The sequence below is a fragment of the Panthera onca genome, chromosome A1 (assembly GCF_046562875.1).
Source record: "Panthera onca isolate mPanOnc1 chromosome A1, mPanOnc1 haplotype 2, whole genome shotgun sequence".
Lineage (NCBI taxonomy): Eukaryota > Metazoa > Chordata > Mammalia > Carnivora > Felidae > Panthera > Panthera onca.
The window spans coordinates 224,869,356-224,893,564 of NC_138339.1; the positions used below are offsets into that span (position 1 = coordinate 224,869,356).

At 36.5% G+C, this 24,209-nt stretch overlaps 1 long non-coding RNA gene across 1 annotated transcript in view; it reads right to left on the reverse strand.

The window, feature by feature from the left end:
- LOC144613159 (uncharacterized) overlaps nucleotides 1-24,209 on the reverse strand; it is a 158,403-nt gene that overhangs the window by 73,446 nt on the left and 60,748 nt on the right. Inside the window, exon 4 of the long non-coding RNA XR_013550463.2 lies at nucleotides 10,417-10,560. This is a non-coding gene — a long non-coding RNA (uncharacterized LOC144613159). The remainder of the gene's footprint in view (nucleotides 1-10,416; nucleotides 10,561-24,209) is intronic.

A 24,209-nucleotide genomic window follows, 5' to 3' on the forward strand; every position in this document is an offset into this window, starting at 1 on the left:
TATGAAATCTCCAACCCCCATAGGTGGCCTTCTCTTCTACAGGACCGTTAACTACAATTTACTGGTTGATTTCTATGTGCCAGATCCTATTTTGAACACATTCTATGCATTTTCACTTTATGGTTCCCAAGGGGGAAAAAAGCCTATTTTTAAAATTCAGTAACAGAGAATAAAAAATAATTTGACCAAGAGTACACAGCAAATAAATGGCTAAATGTAAAATAAGACTGGATGGTTACAATGCCCATGCTTTTCATCATTAAATAAACACTAACCACAATTATAGTGTGTACTTCTCATTCAACACTCAAATGTGCTACTTTGAATTATTTCTTTTGTGTTTTGTTTTTTATTTTGCCCATGTCCAGACATCCTAAATTGACCTGAAGTCCTTCCAGGAAAGAACCTTATCTTTTGACCCCTTTGTATTCCCAGCAGTTGGTACTGGCCTGGAAGAATAACATGGAAATAATGGGATTATGGTGATGATGGTGGTGACAGGTGATAATGATATAATGACAAAGCCCACCTGTCAGACTTGAGGCAGGCACTCTATGCTGAAGTGTACTTACTCATTCAGGATGTACTATCCCAGTACCTACTTTAAGCCAAGCCAGTTTAGTCTCTGGACTTACATAAGAATTACAAGGTACTGTAACTGTTATAATAAAAACAAAACAAACAAACAAAAACTTTAGGGAGTGTACTTGGGGTAGAGAGGGTGACCATTATATCCAAAGAGGAGAAAGAGACTTTGTAAACCCAATTTGTAGTTCAAGCATACATTATTACCATTTTTATTCTTCCATGAAAATAATGAGGGTTTAGTATATACCAGGCCAACTTAAGAGCTTTGCATGCTTTACTTCAATTAATCCTAGATAGAACTTTGTGAGTTTGGTATTATTACCCCTATATGAAAATGAAAAAAAGCAAAACTCACTTTTCCTAGGATCATTTGGCTTCTGAGTGTTATAACTAGTATTTGAGCTTCTAGGTCCAGAATATAAACTCTTATTTTTAACTTTTTATTTAAATTCCAGTTAGTTAATGTATAATGTAATGTTAGTTTTGGGTATATGATATACTCATTCAAGACTTCCATACATGACCCAGTGGTCATCATGACAAGTACACTCCTTAATCTACATCATCTATTTAACCCATCCCCCAACCATCTCCCCTCTGGTAATCATCACTTTGTCCCCTATAGTTAAGAGTCTATTTCTTGGTTTGCATTTATCTCTTTTTTTTTCCCCTTTGCTCATTTGTTATGTTTCTTTATTTTTTTAAATTTATTTATTTAAATTCAAGTTAGTTAACATGCAGTATAGTATTGGTTTTAGGAGTAGATCCCGGTGATTCATCACTTCCATATAACACCCAGTTCTCATCCCAACAAGTGCCCTTCTTAATGCTCATCACCCATTTAGCCCATCCCCCACTGACCTCCCCTCCAGCAACCCTTAGCTTTATTCTCTGTATTGAAGAGTCTCTTGGGGCACCTGGGTGGCTCAGTCAGTTAATCGTCCAACTCTATTTCATCTAAGGTCATGATCACACAGTTCATGACTTCAAGCCACACATTGGGCTCTGCACTGACAGTGCAGAACCTGCTCGGGATTCCTTCTCTCCCTCTCTCTGCCTCTCCCCTGCTCATGCTCTCTCTCTCTTTCTCAAGAATAAATAAATTAATTTAAAAAAAACTTTAAAATCTCTTATTGTTTTCTTCCTTCTCTGTTTTTATCTTATTTTTCCTTCCCTTCCCCTATGTTCATCTGTTTGGTTTCTTAATTCTACATATGAGTGAAGTTATATGATATTTGTCTTTCTCTGACTTATTTTGCTTAGCATAATACACTCTAGATCCATCCACATTGTTGCAAGTGGCAAGATTTCATTCTTTTTGATCAGTCAGTAATATTCCAGTGTGTGTGTGTGTGTGTGTGTTACACACACACACACACACACACACACACACACACTGCATCTTCTTTAGCTATTTATCAGTCTATAGATGGTTGGGCTCTTTTCATAACTTGGCTATTGTTGATAGCACTGCTATAAACAAAGGGGCATGTGTGTCCCTTTGAATCAGCATTTTCATATTCTTTGGATAAATATCTAGCAAATGAATTTCTGGGTGGTAGGATAGCTCTATTTCTAATTTTTTGAGGAACCTCCATACTGTTTTCCATAGTAGCTGCACCAGTTTGCATTCCCACCAACAGTGCAAAAGTGTCCCCCTTTCTCTGCATCTTTGCCAGCATCTGTTGTTCACTGTGTTGTTCATTTTAGCCATTGTGACAGGTGTAAGGTGGTATCTCATTGTAGTTTTGATTTGTATTTCTCTGATGATGAGTGATGTTGAGCTTCTTTTCATGTCTGTTAGCCATCTGGATGTATTCTTTGGAAAAGTGTCTATTCATGTCTTCTGCCCATTTCTTGACTAGATTATTTGTTTTTGGAGTGTTGAGTTTAAGTTCTTTATAGATTTTGGATACTAACGCTTTATCCAATATGTCATTTGAAAATATCTTTTCCCATTCCATCAGTTGCCTTTTAGTTTTATTGACTGTTTCCTTTGCCGTGCAGAAGCTTTTTATTTTGAGGTAGTCCCAATAATTTATTTTTTCTTTTGTTTCCCTTGCCTCATAACATAATCTAAAAAGACTGCTTTGGCCTCGGTCAAAGATGCTACTGACTGCCTGTGTTCTCTTCTAGGATTCAGATGGTTTCCTGTCTCACAGTTAGTTCTTTAATCTATTTTAAATTTATTTCTGTGTATGGTGTAAGAAAGTGGCCCAATTTCATTCCTTTGCCTGTTACTGTCCAGTTTTCCCAACATCATTCATTGAAGAGATGGTCTTTTTGCCACTGGATATTCTTTCCTCTTTTGTCACAGATTAATTGACCATATAATCATGGGTACATTTCTAGGTTTTCTATTCTGTTCCATTGATCTATGTGTCTATTTCTGTGCCAATACCATACAGTTTTGATTACTACAGCTTTGATATATAACCAGAAGTCCGGAATTATGGTGCCTCTAGCTTTGCTTTACTTTTTGAAGACTACTTTGGTTATTTGGGTTCTTTTGTGGTTCCATACACATTTTAGGAGTGTTTCTTAAATGTGAAAAATGCTGGTGGTATTTTTATAAGGATTGCCTTAAGTCTGAATTACTTTGGACAGTACAGGCATTTTAACAATATTTGTTCTTCCAATCCATAAATATGGAATGTCTCTCCTTTTCTTTGCATCATCTTCAGTTTCTTTCATCACACTAATGAAAGTGTGTTATAGTTCTCAGAGTACCTCTTTGGTGAGGTTTATTCCTAGGTATCTTATTATTTTTGGTGCAATTGTAAATAGGATTGATTCTTTAATTTCTCTTTTTGCTGCTTCAATATTGGTGTATAGAAATAATACAGATTTCTGTACATTGATTTTGTATCCTGTTTCTTTACTAAATTCATTTATCAGTTCTAGCAGTTATTTTGGTGGAGTCTTTTGGGTTTTCTATATATAGTATTATGTCATTGGCAAATAGTGAAAGTTTTACTTCTTCCTTGCTGATTTGCATGATTTTCATTTCTTTTTGCCGTCTGATTGCTGTAACTACAACTTCTAATACTATCTTAAATAACAATGGTGAGAGTGGACATCCTTGTCTTGTTCCCAACAATTTACACTATGATACTTTCTAAACAAACTCTTCAAAAAAAAAAAAAAAAAGTCTGGTCTTTCCTTAAATGTTACAGTAAAACAGATGTGAAATAGACAATAAATTATAGTTTCTATTTACAAAAAAGCTGTAAGTGCAAACAGTGTTAGATTAAAATGTATTATTTAATCAGTTCAGTATGAAATTGGCTTCCTAGTACATGATTGTGAAAATGACACTTTAAAAACATTCTACGATTTCATCAGCAACTCTCACTTTTCCCATTGAGGATGATATTAACATGGGTTTTATTATGTTGAGTAGGTTCCTTACTTGTTGAAGGTTTTTATCATGAATGGATGTTGAACTTTGTCAAATGCTTTTTCTGCATTTATTGAAATGATCATATGATTCTTATCCTTTCATTTATTAATGTGATATATCACACTGGTTGATTTGTAAATATCGAACCACCTTTGCAACCCAGAAATAAATCCCACTTGATTGTGGTGAATGATTTTTTTAATGTATTGTTGAATTCTGTTTGCTAGTATTTTGTTGAGGATTTCTGCATCTATGTTCATCAGAGATATTGGCTTGTAGTTCTCTTTTTTTGTGGTGTCTTTATCTGATTTTGGTATTAGGGTAATACTGGTCTCAAAATAAATTTGGAAATTTTCCTTCTCTCCTACTTTTTGGAATAGTTTGAGAAGAATAGGTATTAACTATTCTTTAAATGTTTGGTAAATTTGCTTGTGAAGTCATCTGGTCTTGGACTTTTTTGTTGGGACTTTTTTTTATTATTGTTTCAATTTCTTTGCTGGTTGTTGTTCTGTTCAAATTTTCTATTTCTTCCTATTTCAGTTTTGATAAATTATATGTTTATAGGAATTCATCTATTTCTTCTAGGTTATCCAATTTGTTAACATATAGTTTTTCATAATACAGAATCTGAACTTTAACTGATGTTCAACACTGTCCTTTCTAAGACCTCTAAAATGAAAAACATTCCATTTGAAGTCATCTGAAAATTCCACAATTATACAAAAAGGAATCTGTAAATTATGTTAAATCTGAGCAAAATCCACCCAGTCTGGCAGCAATAACTCTAGCAGAACAGAATTTTGGGGATCCTTACAACTCTAATGTATATATGGCAACCTGTTCTATAGAGTAGGAGAGGGATATTGTCTGAAACTATACTCTGACTATCAGTGGGCTCCCCCACTCCAGATCTACAAAGTTAAAGCAGATAATCTAAGTAACATAATTTTGAGCTTTCATTAAAAACAAAAGACAGGGGCTTCTGGGTGGCTCAGTCAGTTGAGCATCCAACTCTTGATTTGGGCTGAGGTCACGATCTCATGGTTCGTGAGATCGAGCCCCACATCAGGCTTTGGGCTGACAGTGCAGAGGTTGCTTAGGATTCCCTCTCTCCCTCTCTCTCTTCCTCTCTCTCTCTCTCTCTCCTTCTCTGCCCCTCCCCTGCTTGTGCTCTCTATCAAAATAAATAAATAAAAACTTTTATAAAAGCAAAAGACAATAGTATTTTAAATGGCCGAGCATTATAACCTGGTAAAGAAGTTATGGGAATAATCAAAATGCACAGTTTCTAAGTGTCTAGGCAAACCAGAGCCCTGATGCCTAGGAGAGAAGCAAGTCAGATATTAGTAACCAAAATTTTTCTAAATTCTTTTAATGCAAACAGTTTGTCAAATAAAATGAACATAGTCTGGATATGCATAACTTCCAATTTCTTAAGGAAACCATGCAGAAAAATCCAGGAAGACTTTCCCAGAAATAAATCAAAGCTTTACCAATGACATTCACTACTGAAATGTGGGACAGAATATAAGGCCAAAGAAGAGGCAGAACTATAAAATAGTTTATTTCAGAAGCCAGAGTTATTGTAAATAGATTTGACATTTGGAATTTGAAGACTATTATGGAAACATATGGCTTAAAATATCACATTCTCTTCAAGGGTCCTAAAGTTTCAAATAAAGTAGTTAAATGCTCTGTGCAACACAAAATACTTCATATGTGGCCTGAAAGAATAGGTTTGATCATGCTACTAATTCCTTCCAGTTCCACATACACACCTCTGTTGCATACCATTGGGCACAGGTTGCAATAATTGTAACTGGTTGTCAGTTATCTAACCCCCCGCCAAAAGTCACTAAAAACCCTGACATGTTATTAGAAATACAAGAAAGAACAGTACTAATGTGTATAAAAGAGAAAATGTTATAAACAAAAGACCAGCCCAGAGTTTTAGAGCAGTGAAACTACTCTGTATGACACTATTATAATGTATACATGTCATTACACATTTGTCAAAACACATAGAATGTACAGCGCCAAGAGTGAACCCTAAAGTAAACTATGGACTTTGGGCGATAATGTTGTGTCATTGTAGGTTCATTGAATGTAACAAAGGAACCACTGGTAGGAGATGTCCAAAGTGGGGGAGGCTATGCATGTGGGTATAGGGGATATGGGGACTGTCTGTATTCTCCATTCAACGTTTTTGCTGCGAACTTAAACTGCTCTAAAAATTAGTCTTAAAAAAAATAAAAAATAAAATAAAACAAACTAACAAACAAAAAAACATTAGACCATGGGTGATTGATGGGGCCATAAGTCCAGAGACAATGTCTTAAAGAAACTGAAGTCTGAAGCTCCATTCAGCTACCTTCTACTTGGTCGCTCCATTATGCCAAAGTATTCACTGAATATTTCCATCTGCCTCCTCCTCCTACTCCTTATGCTGTTTCCACTGTGTTGACTACTTTTAAAAACATATTAAGTGTGTCCATTCCAAAAGGAAATAGTCACTGAATAATGAGTTAGTAAAATAGATTAGTGAGATTTTTAATTGCCAAATTTAAAAGCAATTAGTGTTTACCCTACAAAAATTCATCTTCAATTATTTCCCTTTTGTTGCGATGCATGGGTGCTCAGTTGGTTAAATGTCTGACACTTGATTTTAGCTCAGGACATGATCTCACATTTCGTGAGATCGAGAACCACATCGAGCTTGTGCTGACAGCAAGGAGACTGGGATGTTCTCTCTCCTCTCTCTCTGCCCCTCCCCCCACTCACACACACACACACACACACACACACACACACACACACACATACACACTCTCTCTCTTTCTCAAAATAAATGAACATACATAAATAAAATAAATAAATAAATAGAATTATTTCCCTTTTGTAATAAAGATTACCATAGCAAGCAGTAATTTTAGCATTTATAGAAAAAGCTCAAAGCTGTGTAATGGATACATACATAAAGGATTGTTGTATTATCTATTTTTGTAACCGTTTGAAATTCTCCTTAATACAAAGTTTTTTTAAAGGATCAACTATAAAGTATATACTGGCTTAATGTACCAATAACTGTATAAATTAACTTGATTGCTATGATATTATGTTAAAGATATTTTATATTCTATATCACCATCATCTGAAAATATAGCATAGTATTTAAGAATATGAATTTTTGGAAATCAGATTGTTTCAATCTGATTTGCATTCTACCTACTCCAGCTGTGGTAACCTCGCAAAAGTTGAGTTCTACTCTGTAGGTGGAGAGAAAGATTTCAAAGATTCACAATTCAGAGACTAAAAAACTATTCCCTATTCTAGTGTATTTCTAAGTTAAATATTTAGAAATTACAAAGAATTTTCAAAAATAGAAGGAATTATACAATCCTTTCATGGCCTCTTAAGCCTAATTAAATGACCTAAAGAAAGCCTTATTGAATTAATCAGTCAGTTTTCAATAATGTCCTGGATTTTACTTCCCACTAGGCCTTCTGGCAGCAGCTCTTTGCAGGTATACAGTCTCACGCTTAGCCAGGGATATGGGGATTTGGGGGTCTTCTCCAGTCCCTCCTGGATGGATATGCGGAGACCTTACCAAAGCTCTTATTTCCCTTATCTCCCTGTTAAATTTCAGGCCAGTCTGCTAGTCCACTGCTTACCGCAACCCCGTGCTACCTGAACCATTGGTCATCCTCCTTCATTTGCCACCAAAACCAGTACTTTTATTGACAACACTGTTGAACGTGAGGTTTGTCTCCACTCTGCTCCTACCAAGTGAATCCCTTGTGGCAACGAAGCTGCTGGCTTTCTTGTTTTGCAGTGCTCTGTACATTTCTGCTCAGATCAGCATGGGTGTGGGTGTGGATGGGAGAAGCCCCAGGCAAAAATGCCAGACACCCACTGTTCTTGTTTGACATTCAGTATTTTTTTCATAAATAATTGCTTCTCAACTTGTACGACTTTGGTCAATTCAGAAGTCCTGAAGTGGTTGTTTTTAAGCCTTGAAATTTTATCCGATTTTATCCAATTTTATTTATATAATGCTTTATCAGAAAACAGAATCAAATATATGACATTTTATCACAGAAAGTTAATAGTAGGGCATATTCTAAATTGTCTAACTGGTAGTCATTATTATTAGCATTTTGTTTTGCGGATCACAACAAATACATACAAAATAAATATTCACCTAATCTCAATAAATATTAGCCCTCTTCTATACAATATTTAAATGTTTCTTATCTAGGGCCTCCTGGGCAGCTCAGTTGGTTAAGCGGCCAACTCTCGATTTCAGCTCAGGTCATGATCTCACAGGTTCATTAGTTCGAACCCCACATCCGGCTCTGTGCTCACAGTGCAGAGCCTCCCTCTCCCTGCCCCTCCCCCACTCATGCTCACTCTCTGTCTCTCAAAAATAAATAAACATTAAAAATTTTTTTAAATACATGTTTTTTATCTAAAGTTTATATGGAGGCCCTTTCCTATATAATATTTCTCTACAATCTTTATATGTTTATGTTATATGTTTCCATACAATGTTTACATGTTTCTATATGATGTTATATATTCATTTAATCTCAATAAAATATTGGCTCTTTTCTATATAATGTTTATAGTCCCTAACAGTTAAATTATTCAAATTCCTCAAGACACAAGGATTCTGAAAGTTGGTAATGAACAATAATTCATTATTCTGAAACTCTTTCATCCCAAAACAAGTCCTTTTTGAAGGATGATTAGAATCCTTTTTTCAAAAGCAGGATTCTAGAAATGTACTTTTAGTGAGAATGAATGATGGTTGGAGAAGATAAAAAACTCTCTATGAACATAATTATAAGAAACCAGGTTAAGACTACAAAAATAAATATATTTGACTACAGAACCCAGAATTATCAAAAATATTTGTGGTCTGCCAGACTATAGTGTTAAAAAGAAACTTATTGGGATTAAGTGCAAACTCGTGTCTACATATTTAGGGTGCACTAAGCTGTATTTCAGCCAATCCTTTCATCTTCTATGCCATTATCTGTCCTGATCACAGTCAAGCTAATCACAAAATGAGCCCACAAAATAAGTAAGACAGTTTTATTGAGTAGATCACACATACTCCACCTCAATCATTTTTGACATCTTGACATAGTTTTAACCTACAACTTTCTTTTTAACTATAGGAAATAACTTTGTTAGAACATGAGCACAATCAGCTGAAAGGAAATTGGAAGATGTAGTAAGTGTGATATTATGTTATGAACTGCTGTCATGTAATTTTTCTGATCCTTTGAATAAAGTAACATAATTTGTCAGAATGTGTTCTGATAATAACCTGCCAACAAACTGGATGAGCTTAAGAAATAAAGTAACCGCCTGCACCGAAAAGTTAAAAGAGTATTAATTCCTTACCGCTGTGGAAGGAAGTGAAGAAAGATGTCAAAATTTCAACATCTTCAGAGCAACCAAGAAAAAAAGGTAATAAATTTTAAGGCTTACATTGCATCTTCCATTCTCAATAGAGTAAAATTTGTATTGAAAAGTCCTTTTTTTCAGGGCACCTGGGTGGCTCAGTTGGTTATGCGTCCAACTCTTGATTTCGGCTCAGGTCATGATCTCACAGTTCATGGGATTGAGCCCTGCATCAGGCTCTGTACTGATAGCACAGAGCCTGCTGGGGATTCTTTCTCTCCTTCTCTCTCTGCCTCTCCCTCACACGCTCTCTCTCTCTCAGAATAAATCAATAAAAGTAAAAACTTAAAAATAAAATAAAACTATATAAAAAGATCCTTCTTTTCAAATAAATGTATTGCCAAGTTTCAAAATGAGAGAACAGATGCCAAACAATGGACAGAAAATGTTCTTTCTTGAAGAAAAGAAATCCAGCACATTGCAATGTGGCCCTCTGCTGCTATTTTTCAATACTACACGAAAAAGACTAATTTCCAGTGGTGTCTCTTTGCAGGGTCAATACTTCAACAAAGTTTTAAGGAAAAAATGACTTAAATCCTTCCAACAAAGTGTAGTCACTTACAAGATTTTTTTAAAAATCGAAGTGATTGATTCAGTGTGATGTTATTCTGAACACAGTGTCTGAGCTACATTAAATACCTTAGTGACAGCACTATTCATTTAAGAGCAGATTTTCATTATTTATGTTCCATTTCAATATTTCCAAAAAGAGATTATATTCATACCAAATGGTTTCTACAATAACAATAGTTCATCCAATGCTATGGGGAAAAAACATTTTTTTTTTAATTAGAAAGAAACTTGTGTCTCACAATGCCATTCCTAATAATATCTTCATTTTCTAGGAAAACATCACAAATAGTCTAGAAAATAAACTCAAAGACTCATCTAAGACTAAACTCAATGCAATTTGACCATCACTTTTAAATTGCCAAGACTGAGGGGGGACTTACTGGGAAGTGAATAAAGCCTCACATGCATGGTCCCTGGGGTGCCTGGAGTCGCCAAGAGCTGCGAAGTATCCTAGGTGAGGAGAAGCCAGGTTGGCAATACAGACTCTTCTATGTAAGCATTTCTGGTAAATTGCCTCAAGATACCTTAGGAAAAAAAAAAGAGATCTGAACCTCCAAGTTCAAGTAAATTGTCATGATTTCTTTTCCTATGTTAAATATGGCATACCTTTTTTTTTTTAATGTTTGTAGTTTTTCTTTTTTTCTTTTTCTTAAAAGGGGCCAGAAAAAAAAATGTGTAAGCTCACAACCCACAAAACCTGAATCTGCCTTTAGGTAGAACAATTTACCCAACACAGTCCATACAAAAAATGTTATTTTACTTTCGATGGGAACATCTTACATTAATAGGAAAAAATGGTTTTAATGACAATTTTGAAACCAAGACTAAATAGTAGCTTAAAAAGGCATTGGTAAAAAATACTTTATACAATTTTTAAGGGGAAGAAAGAAGATTAGTATCTGCCCAACAGTGAAGCTCTCTAGCATTCAGAAATCTCTAGCTTTTGATATCTAGGTAGTGTTCAAGAGCACTGGCTGTGGAGTCAGGCAATCCTGGATTTCAGTCCTGAATACATCACTCTATTGTTATGTTAACTTTAGCAAGTTAATTGTGTCTTACAAATGTAGGCATTTAACAACTATTTGTTAAATAAATATATGAATCAATTCTACACAAAAACTTCAATTTAGCAAATACAGTAGTTCAATTTATTTCATTAAAAAATGATTTGTCGCATATCTGTTAGGTGAAAGGTATTGGGCAAAAGGGGAAGAAGGAGTACAAGAGTTCAAGCAAAGCATTGTTTGAGGATTTCTATTTGTATTTGATGAGATGGGAAAAGACTTCTTGGAGCACAAAGCACTTAAAGATGAAGCCTTGAAAAACTGTTACAATCAGACCCGGTTGACTGAAAAGGTGGATCAGGCTGGAAGCATTTCAGCTGAGGGAACAATATCCTAAGCCAAGACCCAGAGACAAGAAAGGAGAGATCTAAGTGTTCTGGGAAGTCAGCAGCTCTGCTAGCGTGAGGTTTAGAGAATTCAGGGAAGACTGGGCTGGAAACAAACCAGGGTCATACCACCACTTCGGTTAACAATGCTCCCCATTCTGGGGGCGCCTGGGTGGCTCAGTTGGCTGAGCATGGCTCAGGTCATGAGTTGGCTCAGGTCATGATCTCATGGTTCCTGAGTTTGAGCCCCACATTGGGCTCTGTGCTGACAGCTCAGAGACTGCAGCCTGCCTCAGATTCCATGTCTCCCTCTCTCTCTCTGCTCATCCCCTGCTCGTACTCTGTGTCTCTCAAAATTTAATAAACATTATAAAAAATTTTTTTTAAATAATGCTTCCCATTCTGAAAATGCTCACAAAATTCCTTATCAGTGAAAGTCCACACAAGCACCATTATAAATTACATTTGGCCCTCTTTCATAGACATGCCTTTAACTGATACAAAGAAATATGGGACTTAGGACAAATTTTTATTAAACAATAATTAATCCCAGTTCCAGATCTGAAAAAGAATTTTATTTTTTTAATTCACACTTTCATCAAAAACTGGACTATCTGTAACTTTAATTTTTTTTAAGTTTATTTATTTATTTTGAGAGAGACGGAGACAGCATGGGTGGGGGAGGGGCAGAAAGAGGGAGACAGAATCTCAAGCAGGCTTTGTGCTGTCAGCATGGAGCCTGATGCAGGCCTCAAACTCACTAAACTGTGAGATTATGACCTGAGCCGAAAGTAAGAGTCAGATGCTTAACCAACTGAGCCACCCAGCGCCCCAACTATCTGTAACTTTTAAATACTGACTTCTGCCATACAGAAATCATTTGAAGTTTAAGGTTTATGTTAAAGCCATTGATTTGAAAGACTGGAAGAGAAGGAAACAATGGACACTGTTCTAGTAGGCCATTAGGAGGAAAACTGTTCTCAATGTCATCAACAAAAATAAAGGGATAAATGAAAGAAAATGTCATTCTTGTTGGTATAATACATAAAGTAATGGCCTCCAGTCCAACTTGAGTTCCAAACTGTCTTCGACCACTTGTCAGTAGTGTGATCTTGGACAATTCTTCTAACTTCTCTATGCCTTGGTTTCCACTTCTGTAGAATAAGAAGGGCAACCACAATAGCAATACTTGCCTGTGATACATTATAATACTATCTGGCCATGGGAGGAGTATACATTTTCACACACTCTGTCTTTGGACCTGGACATATGACATGCTTTGTCCAATGTAATGTGACATTTGTCCTAATCCTTTGCTATTATAACACACCCATAAGGGGGCTGCTCTTTCAGCCTGGATTCTAGAATGAAGAGCACTCAGGAAGCAGACATGCACTGATTTATAGCCTCCGTAAAACATAAATGACAAACTTCATTGCTGTAAACCACTGAGATTAGAGGGTTGTTACTGTTGCAAAGCCAAGTAATACAATGCACTACCCACTTCACATATTTGTTATAAAGACTGAATAAAACAATATCTTTTAAAAGACTTTATAACCTTTTATGCCCTCCCATACCTCACACTAGCTCCTTCTCTTACCTAAATTGTCGCAGATTAGAATATTTAGGAACATAGGGGTGCCTGACTGGCTCGGTCAGTTTAAGCATCCAACTCCTGATTTCAGCTCACGTCATGATCTCACAGTTCCTGATATCGAGGCCCACTTCAGGCTCTGTGCTGACAGTGCAGGGCCTGCTTGGGATTCTCTCTCTCCCCCTCCTCCACTCATGCTCGCATGCTCTCTCTTCCTCAAAAATAAACAAACATGTTTTTTAAAAAGAAGAAGAAAATTTAGGAACATAACTTGTGATGTGAGAGAGTAAGGAAGATGAAAATGCCAACTATCAAAGCTGCACCTCCCTCTCCAGCCCCTGTGCCAATGCCTCCCCAAATTCAATGCTACTGTCCTACTAGCAGAAATTCGTCTCCTTACCATAACTCATAAAACAAAATAAGCTTAGGTTTTTTGTTATTTGTGTTGTGAATTCCCATGAGAATACTGAAGGGAAGATATGTCTTTAAAATGATACAGTTTTTATGCTAGTGTGTATCCCAATTTTTCTGAGAAAGTGCTCAGAGCCACTTATGTCTGGTTCCCTTCTGTATTTTCGTTAAATTTTACTTAAATCTTTGTTTAGCCAGAGTGATACCAGAGCTTCTATGTGGAATCTTGTTTATACTTAAAGGATTCCATGGAAAGAAAAAAAAAAAAAAAAAAACACTGAAAAAGGAAACTTTTTTTAAAAAGACATTTCATTTAACTAACAGAAAGACAAAAACAAAAACAAAAAACTTTGACAAAACTGAATAAAGAAGTAACCACAGAAATGGCAGAGAAAAGGCCTAAGAGATGGTACCATGATTTGCAATAAATCACACAGAGGTAATGGCTAGGGAAGCAGGTGAGCCAATAATTGGATCAGAAAACAAGACTATCCTTATTATTCAAGCCCTTGGCACTCCCATTTCTGCATGAAGTTGAAAGAACATGAGCCTCAGAGTTATACAAGCCCAGGCAGTTTTGAATCCCAGTTCAGCCACATTCTCTGTATAACCTTAGACCAGCTACATACTTTGAGACATACTTTCCTTATTCAGTAAAGGAAAATAACAGTTATTTTCCCTTACCCAGTTAGGGGGAATAACAGCTACCTCATAGGATTGTGGTATTAGATGGAATAAGGTGAGTGGAGCACCTAACATAGTACTTGAACAATAACAGCTTCTCAAAATTTATGTCTTAGCTCTTTACCATTAACTCCTCTTTTTCCCATTCCCTGAACTAATCTTCAGCAACACATGTGCAAATGCTTTTGTTCCCAGGTTGGGAATCTCCTGTAGAGTAATAAATTATAATCTAACACATAAAGACAGAAGATATTTTATGCTGTAAAGCTAAGAGGTTTTTTTTAAGTATGCACACATTTATATGCAATTTTTTATCTTAATATATTTACAGCTTTACATTGGTCACACACACACATACACACACACCCACACGCACACATACACAACCACATCTGAAATATGTAGAAATAAAATGACACATTTTCCAAATAAAGCTGCATCATCAGTTCTGTATTTCTCTGACTTCCAACTTTGAAACCCCCAGGAATTACAAAAGAGAGAGACAGACACTCACCCGTCAAGAGGTCATATTGAGTGATTCCAAGGAACATTAGAAAACCTATACTGAATCCAAGTTTTAACTGCCAGATTTTTAACTCCTGGCTACAGTTCCCATGTATGATATAATTTAGAAACAGTTTAGGCACAGGAGAATCACAGGATTTAAAACATTGTGTCCCTCAACATGTCAAATATTAACGGAAAATCCAGACAAGTCATAAATTGTTATAAAGAAATTAAGAAACAAAAAGAAATTTGCAAAATGGCAGGGAGACCTTTTAAAGCATAAGGGAAAAGAAGGAATGATGGCTCCTTTATTAATGCATAAGTTGAGTGGAACCTCTAAAGTCCTTCACACCTTTCCCTTCAGGCATCTTCTACCTCAAGGATACCTTAGGTCCATTATGAGTGACTAGAGGGACAGAGCTAGAGGGACAGAGCAGCCAAGTATGTTGCTACTTTTCCAGTCGGAGATGGATCACAGAAGTTCAGACACATACCCTTTTTACCCCAATCTAGTAGTACCAGCATCACTATCCACAACACTTGAGCATACATACAGACTTATTCATAAGCATCTTGATAAAAAAGTTCTGAAAGCTTCCCACTGCATTTCTTCGAGCTCATTTGATGATTCTTGGTTTGAGATTTGACTCAAAAATTCTAGATAAGATTTATTTTTACCTATAAGTCTCATCTTTACCTCTAAAATCCAATGTAGTCAATCTGTTATCCCTATTATGGAAAGAGAGGAGTAAAACAACACAGGACAACTTATCAAATTATACAAACCAGTTTTTTTCTACCTCTGCTAACATTAGACATGTTCTGATACATAAAACTCATCTGGACGTAGCAATCATGCCACAATTAAACAGTGGAGAGATTAGGCTACAGTCATGTTTCAGCATAGTTCATTCATATTTTCATTTGTTCATTCAACATTTATTTATTAAGCACATACTATATTCCAAATATTTGCTCCAAATGTTTCATTTGCTGGGGTTGTATAAGTGAGTAGATGAAAACTCCCTTCATGGAATCTATACCGTAGCAGGGGCAAATAATAAAAAGAAATAAGTAAATTAAATTATTTAGAAGATGATAATTATTGTGATGAAAAATAACACATGAATTATAGGTAGAGCCAACAAGAGGAGAAAGAGAGAGAGGCAAGTCAAAAATGACTTCTTAATGTTTGGGCTGGGTAACTAGGAGGAAGTTACCATAAACTGAGATGGGAAAGACCCTGGCAGTGCCTGTTCTGGGCGGGTCAAGATCAAGAGTTTGGTTTTGGGGGTCCCTGGGTGGCTCAGTCGGTTGAGCGTCTGACTTCAGCTCAGGTCATGATCTCACAGCTCGTGAGTTCGAGCCCCTGCCAGCTGTGTGCTGACAGCTCGGAGCCTGGAGTCTGCTTCGGATTCTGTGTCTTCCTCTCTCTCTGCTCCTAACCCACTTGCATTCTGTCTCCATCTCTCTCAAAAATAAATAAACATTAAAAAAAAAAAAAAAAGAGCTTGGTTTTTCATATGTTAAATCTGAGATGCCTGAGAGACGCAGATATCTAATTGGAAATGCCTACGGGGATGCCTAGTAGGCAGCAAATTCAATTGACTCCTCCTTTATAGTTATTTGGCTTTATCTACCTCCAAGGGGTCCTTTAATGGTCTCCTTTGCCCTTCAGCCCACGCTAAGTACTTCCCCCTTTCCTCACTTGTAGGGGATTGAGAGAGAACAAATACTTCCATTGCTGATTCCATCTGTGATTCAAGATTTCTTCCATGCTTTGCTTAGGTAACTGTTCAACAGCACTGTGAAATCTAAAACATAGTAAGGGACAAGCAGAAAAAACTTAGAGACTGAATCATCCTGGAAATAACTTGGAATTTTAAAATCATAAGCAAAAACACTCTTGAAATACAGTGGAAAACCAGCTATGGCTGAAACACTGCCACTATTAAGACCACTATTTGGTGTGAGATATTTGTATAATGCATATTTTATAAGATCAAATCATTTCCTGTATTTATTATTAAACTAATGCATTTCAGCTGCTGTATCTTCTGGTTTACAAATCATCAGGAGCTTGGGACGTTCATGTTCATGTGAAGAGCCAAAAACGATGTCATTCCCCAAATTAAAAACTGACCTTATTAGGAACAAACATAAATATGATGAGCAAAGAAGCAAACCACTAACTTAGCCTTGCCTATAGGCCTGTAAAGTTTCTACAGGGTGAAGCTCCAACAAGGAGCAACAGACGAACCCTCAGTTTTAAATTAGATGACAATTCTAATCCATGAGCATGGAATGTTTTTTGTTAAATGTCTATACTACCCAAAGCAATCTACACATTCAAAGCAATCCCTATCAAAATGACATCAGCATTCTTCACAGAGCTAACACAAACAATCCTAAAATTTGTATGGAACCAGAAAAGACCCTAAATAGCCAAAGCAATCCTGAAAAAGAAAACCAAAGCTGGAGGCATTACAACTCCAGACTTCGAGCTGTATTACAAAGCTGTAATCATCAAGGCAGTATGATACTGGCACAAAAACAGACATACAGATTTATGGAACAGAATAGAGAACACAGAAATGGACCCACAGATGTATGGCCAACTAATCTTCGGCAAAGCAGTTAAGAATACAATGGAAGGACGACAGTCTCTTCAGCAAATGGTGCTGGGAAAACTGGACAGTGACATGCAGAAAAATAACACTGGACCATTTCTTATACCATACACAAAAATAAATTCAAAATGGATGAAAGACCTAAATGTGAGACAGGAAACCATCAATATCTTAGAGGAGGAAACAGGCAGCAACCTCTTTGACCTTGGCTACAGCAACTTCTTACTTGACATATCTCCAGAAGCAAGGGGAACAAAAGCAAGAATGAACTTCTGAGACCTCATCAAGATAAAAATCTTCTGCACAGTGAAGGAAACAGTCAACAAAACTAAAAGGCAACCGATGGAATGGGAGAAGATATTTTAAAATGACATATTGGATAAAGCGTTGGTATCCAAAATCTATAAAGAACTTATTAAACTCAACACCCCAAAAACAAATAATCTAGTCAAGAAATGGGCAGAAGACATGAATAGACACTTTTCCAAAGAAGACATCCAGATGGCTAACAGACATGAAAAGCAGCTCAACATCACTCATCATCAAAGAAATACAAATCAAAACAATGAGGTACCACCTTACTCCTGTCACAATGGCTAAAGTGACCAACTCAGGAAATAACAGATGTTGGCAAGGATGCAGAAAAAGGGGAACACTTTTGCACTGTTGGTGGGAATGCAAAGTGGTGCAGCCACTCTGGAAAAAAGTATAAAGGTTCCTCAAAAAATTAAAAATAGAGTTACCCTATGACCCAGAAATTCCTCTACTAGGTATTTATCCAAAGGATACAGGAGTGCTGACTCTAAGGGGCACATGTACCCCAATGTTTATAGCAACATTATTGACAATAGCCAAATTATGGAAAGAGCCCAAATGTCCATCAACTGATGAATGGATAAAGAAGATGTGGTGTGTGACTACACAACAGACTATTACTTGGCAATCAAAAAGAATGAAATCTTGCCACTTGCAACATTACGGGTGGAACTAGAATGTATTATGGTAAGCAAAATAAGTCCATCAGAGAAAGACAAATATCACATGGTTTCACTCATATGTGGAATTAAAAAAAAAAAATGACAGATGAACATAGGGGAAGGGAAGGAGAAATAAGATAAAAACAGAGAAGGCAAACCATAAGAGAAAACAAACTGAGAATTGCTGGAGGGAAGGTATCGGAATGGGCTAAATGAGCGATGGGCATTAAGGAGGGCACTTGTTGGGGATGAGCACAGGGTGTTATATAGAAGTGATGAATCACTGGGTTCTACTGAAACCAATACTACACTGTATATTAACTTGAATTTAAAAAAATAAATTAAAAAATAATAAGGTGACAATTCTAGCATTTGTGTGGGTAAACATTTGTTCTGATATTCAGTACTTAAAGACACATAGTGTGGATCCTGCTTGCAATAGTATACATTTTGAATATAAAGAATAAAAATATGTGTAAGTCGATGGAATTCTTGAGCACTGTCATTACATCTCAAGATAAGCAAAAGGCTAGCTAACCTCCTCGGGCCTTTTACACTCCTTGATAAATGATACAGAGCAGCTTCCTCTCTGGTTTTAAACAGATTCCTTGCTCCTCTGTATGAGGAAACTCCCATCTGAACAAGACTACCCACTCTTCCCAATGTGCAGTTACACTAGTTAAGGCAAAACAAATAACAGGATAATGCAAGCAGTTATAATTGTGTCTAAATTATGCCTTATGTCTAAAATGGCAAATCTTGGAGCCTGAACAATTTGTTGCAATTCTCAGACAACTATTATCTCCAGAGAGCCTCGCTGTTTGTAATTAATGAGTCTATATTTTATTCACTTCAAGATTAATGAGATTCACAATTGCCATTTTTATAGTCCTATAGTAGGGTACAGTGGCTAAAAGTTCAGTTTCTGAGGCCAGAGTTCCATTCCAGGCCCAGCTCTGCCTCTTCTGGGCCAGGGGACCTTTGACAAAGCTACCTAAGCTCTCTATGCCCCAGTTTCTTTGTCTATAAAGTGAGGTCAGAAATAGGACCTTCCAATTGACTATTGTGTGGATCAAATAATAAATGACTCTTGACATTGTGACTGGCAAATAATTAATGCTCAGTAAAAAGGCTCAACCTTAGTATTTGTGGAGCCTGGAGACAAAGTGTAAGATACTATGTGATGAGAAAACAGCAATTTTGAGTTGCTGCCTAGCCATTTTACAGTGTAACAACCCTGTTCATACCTGGACACTGAGATAAGGACCTGAGCTTAAGTTTCCCACCCCATGTTCCTGCTTTGCTTTCCCCAGGGCACCTTTGAGGAAAGGGATCTAGAAAAATATTCCTGTGGCTGACGTCAGAGAAATTACTTCCTGTGATATTTTCTAGAATTTGTATGACTTCAGGTCTCAAATTCAATCCATTTTGAATTTTTTTTGTATATGGTGCAACAAAATAGTCCAGTTTCATTCTTTTAAATGTAGCTGTCCAGTTCTCCCAGGACCATTTATTGAAGACTATTTTCCCCATTGTATATTCTTGCCTCCTTTGTCATAGATTAATTCACCGTATAATCATGGGTTTATTTTTGGACTCTCTATTCTGTTTTATTGATCTATGTGTCTATTTTCATGCCAGTACCATACTGTTTTGACTACTATAGCTTTGTGGTATATCTTGAACTTTGGAATTGTGATACTTTCAGCTTTATTTTGCTTTCTCAAGATTGCTTTGACTGTTTGAGTCCTCTGTGATTCCATTCAAATTTTAGTATTATTTCTTCAAGTTTTGAGAAAAATGCTGTTGATATTTTGATAGAGACTTCATTGAATCTATAGATTGATATTCTAATTCTTCCAATCCATAAGCATGGACTATCTTTCCATTTGTTTGTGTCATCTTTAATTTCTTTCATAAGTGTTTTACAGTTTTCAGAGTTCAGCTCTTTCACCTCTTTGGTTAAGGTCATTCCTAGGTATTTTATTCTCTTTGGTGTAATTATAAATGGAGTTGTTTTCTTAATTTCCCTTTCTGCTACTATGTTATTAGTGTAGAGCAATGCTACCAACTTCTGGGTGAATTTTGCATCCTATAAGTTTACTGAATTATTACTTATGGTAATCTTTGGTAGCATCTTTAGGATTTTCTATGTATAGTATCATGTCATCTGCAAGCAGTAATAGGTTAACTTCTTCTTTACCAATATGGATGCCTCTTATTTCTTTTTTCTTTTCTGATTTCTGTAGCCATGACCTCCAGTACTATGTTGAATAAAAGTGGTAAGAGTGGACATACTTGTCTTGTTCCTAATCTTAGAGGAAAAGCTCTGTTTTTCACAATTAAGAATGATGTTAGCTGTGGATTTTCATATATAAGCTTAATATGTTGAGGTATGCTCCTTCTAAACCCACTTTATTGACAGTTTTTATCATGAATGGACGTTTTACTTTGTCAAGTGCTTTTTCTGTATCTACTGAGATGATCATATGATTTTTATCCTTTGTTTTGTTGATGTGGTGTATCATGTTGATTTGTGAATATCAAATCATCCTTGTAGCCCCAGAATAAATTCTATATGATCAATGAATGACCCTTTTAATGTAGTGTTAAATGTGGTTTGCTAATATTTTGTTAAAGATTTTTGCATCTGTGTTCATCAGGCGTATCAGCCTGTTTTCTTTTTTTGGGGTGTCTTTGTCTGGTTTTGGTATCAGGGTAATTCTGGCTCCATAGAATGTATTTGGAAGCCTTCCTTACCAAACATTTAAGAAGAGTTAAAACATATTCTCCTCAAACTATTCCCAGGGCACCTTCAAATAACCACTTGGAGCAGAGCACATGAAAAGTTAGTGACTGCCATCCCAACCACCTCACCACGTAAGAGGAGCTCTCCTTCTCCTGCTCCCTTATGACCTAGGATGGAGAACTGCCATTACCCCTGGCTCACTGTGCAACCCCCCACCCCTAATTTCTGGTATCTATAAGTAATAAATCTTGTGACTTTCCTTTCCTTTGTGTGACTATATTGAAATCACACCTTCAATCCAAAATGACCTCAGGGTTTTCATTTCCCCAAAGTGGGAGTTCAAACAATGACAGAGCTAGCTACCTGCTGACCCCAAGTGAGTGGTTCGTGCCTTTTCATTCACCAGGTCATAATCTGCATATTCTTAATTTAATACAGCAGCTATAGAGTCCCAACACAGACACTGTGTCAAAAAGATCCAAAGACAGACACTGGTCAAAGTGGTAAAGATATATTTTATGCAGAAACTATTATAATTAGGGGAAAAAGACTTTTTTTATATAACTCAGCTCAATTCTGAATACAAGAAGGATAAGTGGGAATCTATAGCCAAAGAGCTAGGTGAGGTGGTCAGTGGATGGAAAATCACTAAGAGGAGAAAGACATCATATTCTTGCTAAACTGACTTAACAGAAATCTTGCTGAAAGTAGGCCAAGGTGAAGAGATATCAAGGATGGGGAGATTCACCATAAACTGATTTAGCAGCAATCTTATTAAAGCTGGGCTATGCAGACCCAGCAAGAACTGGGGCCCGAGGTCAAAGGTTAGTCTACAAGGAGCCTAACTAAAGTTTGGTCAAGGAGGGAATTTTCATTAACACCATATATTTTATATTTTTATATTTTCTAAACATTTTAAATGTATATAAGCAAATCAATAAACAGGTAAATAAAGTATGTACTATTTATTATTGTACCTAATATACAGTACATATATATACAACATACATATATATTTATATAGTCTTATAGTAATCAAGGGCTCCTCCCAGCTCCATGCTAGAAAATGGCAATTAGGACAGAGCCAGAACCTTTCTCCTTAAGCAACAACTTCCCTTAGCTACCCCCTGGGCCTAACCATGTGCGCACCATGGGGTAGACCAGCCTCAGGAGGATGGAGACTGGGAAAAGACCCCAGAGCAGGCTCAAGAACTTTGGGCAGAGAATTCCAGGGTCTCAGAACCCACATCGGACTCCATGCTGGTCATGGAGCCTGCCTAAGATTTTCCCTCTCCCTCTCCCGCTGCCCCAACTCTGCTCATGCTCTCTGTCTCTCTGTTTCTGTCTCTGTCTCTCTCTCTCTCTCAAAAAGAAGAAGAAGAAGAAGAAGAAGAAGAAGAAGAAGAAGAAGAAGAAGAAGCAGCAGCAGCAGCAGCAGCAGCAGCGACAACAGGGATTCAGAGAAAAGGCCATGTGAGAACACAATGAGAAGGTAGCCATTTACAAATCAAGGAAAGAACTTCTGGAGAAACCAAACCTGCCAACATCTTGATCTTGGGCTTCCAGCCTCTGAAACTGTGGGAAAATCAACTTCTTTTGTTTAAGCCACTCAGTCTGTGCTACTTCGTTATGGTAGCCCCAGCAAACTAATACACTTATCTTCACAGAATTCTGGGAACCAGTTGGCTAGTTTCATTTTGCTTTAAGGAAATTACTACTGAGATAGTATTGTTGTTATAATTTATAATAATTATTGTCTCTGTTCCCCAGAGAATCAAAAGACAAAATTATCATTTAAATGCTAAGAAAAGCAATTCAGCATTACATCTCCCCTAGTAATGCTTATAAACAGGGTGACCCATAATTTATCATTTAAACTGAAACACTTTTGAGTGTGAAAAGGTGATTCTATTAATAATCATGCCAGGATAAACATATAAATTGAGGTTGATCCACAGCAAAAACATTTGGTCACTGTAGTTATAAAGTGCATTCATTAAATTTATTTTCAATAAACAATCGTTAAGAGCATATCAAGCACTAAAGTTGTAAAAATAATCTCTGCACCCAGAGAATTTACAATCAATTTCACAAAGCAGAAACAATTTTGTACACTTTAACCACAACTTTGAAACGACTTCTGTAGATACATGCTCCAGAAGATACAAGCTCAGATCAGGTACTAAATGAAGCTTTAGAAGAGAAGGGAGAGGAAGAGTGAGGGAAGATTGCCTTGAGGAGGTGAGTATTCTAAGAAGAGAAAAGAGCAAGTGTAAGACAAGGCGATGTATAAAAGAATGTGATCTCCAAACTCACAACCTCTGAAAACAGTTAAGTATTGGAGAAAGTAACAGAAGTGATACTGGAAGAACTACTGGAAGGCTGTATCACTAAGGAGCATATGCAACATTCTAAGAAATTTAGATTTTACCCTGGAGGATTTGTTGCAAACTGGTCAAAGCCAAGATGGCCATTTAAGAAATGCAAGTCCTTTTTAATTTTTTTCAGCTTTATTGAGGTACAATTTACAAATAAGATTACAATATAATCAATGTGGTGGTTTGCTATGCCTATACATTTTAAAGGATTATCCCCATCAAGTTAATTAACACATCCATCTCCTCGCATATTCACCTGTTTTTGTGTATGTGGCTAAAACACTTAAATTGTATCCTCTTACCAAATTTGAATTATACGATACAGTATTATCAACTGTAGTCACCATGGTATACATTATATCCTCAGACCTTATTCATCTTACACCTGTAAGTTTGTATCCTTTTACCAAACTCACCCCATCCCCTCATTCCCCAGCCCTTGGCAACAACCACCCTATTATTATGAATTTATTTTTTTTTTAATTTCACATCCAATGACACCATGCAGTATTTGTTTTTCTCTGTCTAGTTTATTTCACTTACTGCCTTCCAGTATCATCCATGATATCACCAATAATAAATTTTCCTTCTTTTTTAAGGCTGAAAAATATTGCATTATATGTGTGTAAATTTCTTTACCCATTCATCTGTTGATGGACATTTAGTTTGTTTCTATGTCTCAGCTACTGTGAACAAGGTTGCAGTGAATCTCAGAGGGCATATATCTCTTCAAGATAGTGATTTCATTTCTTTCAGGTACATATCTAGAAGTTGGATTTCTGCATAATATGATAGCTCTACCTTTAATTTTTTGAGGAATGTCTGTGCTGTTTTCCATAATAACTGCACT